We start from the raw sequence: 5024 nt of genomic DNA on the forward strand, positions 1-5024 counted from the left end.
TAAAGGCACATCGAGTTAGGAAGCCAAAATTAGAAGACTTTGTCTAGTTTAGCGACCAAGTGACTTACGTTGTGAGTCGAGATCATCCAAGCCTAGTGTTGCATTATGGTATATATGGTGTTATTTGGTATTAATATATGATATGAGAATATGTGGCTATATGTGTATAATTGTAATTTAAAAGTGAATATAAATTAAGTGCGTATAGGCCTAAGTGCCATCCGTGTTTAATTTCGAGTTGTAGATAGGTTAAGATGGTAAGAATATATTATAATGAGGATTATTATTATTTATGTAGGATCTCGAGACGAGGGAAAACTTGCCATAAAGGTCGACTAAAGCTCCAGTTGTTGCTCCTACCAGTCAGACCAGACCAGCCTTTCTCAAGGCAAGTGATTCAACTTGACCTTCGTATTTACTGTAAATAGTTCATATATATCGATGCAATTATCCTGAGTCATTTTGATATATTTAAATCAAGTGTATCTTTTGTTTATCTTTGAGTTATATAGAGATGCCATGAACCCTCGAGTACGTATTGCAAGTAATTCAAAAGTCTTTTCATGATAGTTAAATGCCATGATAAAATGAAGAGTTGTTATATTACTTGATTGATCCTCTTGATTAACATGCTGATGATTCCTAAGTATTGATATCTCATCCTGATACTTGAATCCCTATAGAAACTTACCTTGAATCCTGAAAGCCAGATATTTATCAAAGTGATTCCTCATTGATTGATACCCCTCTTTCTTATCCTAAAGCTTGACAACTCTGATATATCCTGAGCTAAAGATCATTTCTTCATACCTTAACACCCATAGTATTCATGAAGCTTATCTTCTTGATGATCCAACACCTGTATCTTGACGAGAAACCATTGCTTGAAGCCCAGTTTGGCATTACACCTTCATATTATCCATTAGCCTCACTAAATTTTCTTGTCCAAGTTTTGACATATGAAAACCTTTTAGTTACCCTAATAGAGTAAAGTTTTGTGAATCATGGCCCTGAGATTTAGTACCATATTTCCCGTGTTTCGAGTTGATCTATAATCCCTTGATAAAAATGTTTACTGTTAAAAGAGATTTTGTTATAATTCGGCATCAATTTTTGAAATAAATAAAATGTGGGTTTTCAGTCTCAAAGGGGGATAAATGTTTTCTTTGAATAGTGGATCTGGACTGAGACGCGAGTCATTTCCACACTTATATTAGGCTTAAAAGTTGCCTAGGGATTCCCATTAATGTTTTAGAGCCCAGCGAGGTTCGGGATTACTTCACGGCTGATCACCGGCTGTAATCCGTAGCGTCATAAAATGATTTTGATTAAGACATGATTTTAAAATTGTTTTGATACAAGCAAAATGATGCCATCTCACATAGTTTTATCTCTCGTTATCATTGGTTATGTCTTTCCATTGTCATTCTTTAATGTATATCTCGATTTATGTTTTGTATCGTACTGTTAGCGCTTATTGAGCATTTGGCTCACTTCTTGCTTTACCCTGATATTATAGCTAGCAGCTATGGTTAGATTCAAGCAGACTGCCCGTAAGATCTATGATGCTCAGGTAGAATAAGTGATAGTAGTTTGTGTGAGGACTCGGTATTCAAAATCAGATGTAATAGTTGGTAGTGTTGGGCTGTTCCAAACCCTAAACCGTAAGATCTTGGATTTGGTTGTGTTATTTCTTTTAAAATTTTGTAATAGCTATATTTATTTTGCTGTTCAAGTTGGGGGCGTGACAGGTTTTGGTATCAGAGCTACGGTTTAGAGTCCCTGGACAACCCAAATAGGTTATAGGTTATGTGTGTAGGATATAGATAATATGCAAGAGAGTAAGATAAGTAAATTTATTATTAATACTCCTCTTATTGGTTGTCAGCAAAGGGCGCATTCCTCATCATCCTCTGGTTTAGACGACACTATTGCTTTCACGGTATATGCTGAGTTGAGGCGCGAGTTCGACATGCTTCAGGGCAAGTACGACCGACTGATAGACCGACTGAAGAATGTGTATCCGGACAGCCGAAACTACGAAGGGAAGCCCAAAGAGCAGATGACTGCGAGACTTGAGACCTTGGTTCAATACGTCAACACTAAGCTTGAGGAGATGCCAGCGCACCGGGACCGCACCAGCCAGTATGTCATTCAGATGGTGGCGGATGAGCTCCAGAGCATTGTGAAGATGCTTCAAGAGGAAAAGACTACCAAGCCCCGTTCAGATGGAGTGGAGCCTTAGTTCCTTCCATTTACCTTTCATGTTGTTGTACCATCAGACTCTGTGGAATCCCCAGTTGTTTCCGTTGTTTCCTTTAAATAAGCCTATTATTCCTAGAATCAGACTTTCTCCTAATCTTATGTATTGTGACCTTTAAAATTTCAATAATTATGTGCTATTGTTCCATTTGCTCTCAACTGTTATTTTACATTTTTATCATCATATCTGCTTAATTTGGAAACTTGACCCCATATGTAAAATAAGAATGCCATGCGATACCCTCGAATCATTTTATCATTCATATCTGTTTTGACACAACTCTTATTTCAGGATCATGCCTCCCAAAAAGAAGAACCCAACAACCACATCCACCACAGACCCAAACATTCTTCGACTACTGGAAACCTTGCAACAGCAGACCAATGCTATAGCTCAACAACAACTAACTCTTCAACAACGAATTGAAAACCAAGATAACCGTGAGCCACACCAACCACCTGAACCACAAGTACCACCTAGACAAATTGTCACTTTCAAGGCTTTTCAGAATGTGAATCCACCTGCATTTCATGATACCACTGATCCAGTGATAGCTAACACATGGATCAAGGAGATGGAAAGGGCTTTTGAGTTGGTACAGTTAGGAGACGATCAGAAGACGCCGTATGCTACTTACTTCTTGAAGGGAGAAGTCATCTATTGGTGGGAATCAGTAAAAGCTATGGAAGTCACTCAGCAGGTTTCTTGGGAGAGATTTAAGAAGTTATTTCTGGACAAGTATTACCCTAAGTACATGCAGAATCAGATGGAGCTAAAATTTCTTGAGTTGAAGCAAGGGAACATGACTGTATTGGAGTATGAGAAGAAGTTCACTGAGTTGTCAAGGTTTGTGACAAAGTATACCAGCACTGAGGAGGAAAAAGCAAAGAAATTTCAGCAAGGATTGGAGCCTTGGATCAGAGATAGAGTGGCTATGTTTGAGCTTGAAACTTATGCGGGAGTAGTACAGAAAGCTGCTCTGATTGAGAATAATGGGATGCAGTCGAGGAAAGAGAGGGATAACAAGAAGAGGAAGGTTCCATTTTATGGAGAAAAGTCTGAAACAGGAAGTTCACAAGATCGGAATGTAAAGAGGATTGCTTTCCAGAAGGGCGGAAATTTTCAAAAGAAAGGAAATTTGGGTAAAAGGCAAGAATCGAAGGGGAACAATCAGGCAAGCCAAGGGCAAGTTGGAGAAAACAGGTTCCAGAGGCCAGAATGCAAGCACTGTGGAAGAAGGCACCCCGGAGTGTGTAATAAGCTGAGCATGACATGCTACAGGTGCAATTAGAAGGGACATTTGGCGAATGAGTGCAAGTTGCCGAAGCCAGGAGTTACGTGTTACAAGTGTGGGAAGACTGGACACATAGCTAGGGAGTGCAAGGCAACCGGACCAGTCAAAGCTCTGATGAATATGGCAAGTACTAGTGTAAGCATGCCAGCCGAGGTATTGGCATTACCTCCACCACCTACACCAACCCCGCAAGCAACAACAAGGACATTTGATCTGAAGATGAAGGATGTTGTTCAGAATTCGGAAGTGATAGCAGGTACACTTTTACTCAATAATGTCAAAGCTAAAGTATTGATTGATTCGGGAGCAACAAGATCTTTCATATCAGAAACTTTTGTTGATAAGCTCCAATGTGATAAAATGATTATGAGTGAGGTAGTAAATATGGTAATTGCGAACCAAGAGAAGATTCCTGTGAATCAATTTTGTCCAAAGTGTGAGATCGATATTTCGGGGTATAAGTTTTCAGCCAACTTGATACTCTTCAAGTTGGGAGAGTTTGACATAATTTTAGGAATGGATTGGTTAGGAGAGAATAATGCTCAGATTAATTGTAAGACCAAGAAAGTGTATTTAAAAACGAAGAGTGGAGAGAAGGTAGTATTTAAGGGGCAGAGGCAAGAGCAACTATTTCTTACAATTATTCAGGCTAAGAAGCTACTTAGAAAAGGTTGTGAGTCGTTCCTAGCTTATGTAGAGGATTCGGAAAAAGGCAGCCCCAGCATGAAAGATATCCCTGTAGTTAACGAGTTCCCAGATGTGTTTCCCGACGAACTACCAGGCTTACCACCAGATCGACAAATCGAGTTCGAGATCAACCTTGCTCCAGGCACGGAACCAGTTTCAAAGGCCCCATATAGGATGGCACCAGCAGAAATGAAAGAGTTGGCTAGCCAGCTACAAGAATTGTTGGATAAGGGAGTGATACGGCCAAGTACGTCGCCATGGGGAGCACTTATTCTGTTTGTAAAGAAGAAAGACGGGAGTATGCGATTATGCATAGACTATCGGGAGTTGAATAAGGTAACGATCAAGAACCGCTACCCGCTACCAAGGATAGATGACCTTTTTGATCAGTTGAAGGGAGCAAAATGCTTTTTGAAGATTGATTTGAGATCGGGATACCATCAATTAAAGATCAAGGAAGAAGATATTCCCAAGACCGCATTCAGGACCAGATATGGGCATTATGAATTCCTAGTAATGCCGTTTGGATTGACCAACGCTCCGGCCACATTTATGGATCTGATGAATCGGGTATTTAAGAAGTATTTGGACAAATTTGTCGTGGTATTCATTGATGACATCCTTATTTATTCTAAGTCGGAAGAAGAACATAAGCAGCACCTCTGGATAACATTAGAAATACTTCGTCAAGAGAAGTTGTATGCCAAGTTTACCAAATGTGAGTTTTGGTTAAAGGAAGTTCAATTTTTGGGGCATGTCATTGGAAATGAGGGAGTTAAA

The sequence above is a fragment of the Apium graveolens genome, chromosome 10 (genome assembly GCF_009905375.1).
Source record: "Apium graveolens cultivar Ventura chromosome 10, ASM990537v1, whole genome shotgun sequence".
In the NCBI taxonomy this organism is placed as follows: domain Eukaryota; kingdom Viridiplantae; phylum Streptophyta; class Magnoliopsida; order Apiales; family Apiaceae; genus Apium; species Apium graveolens.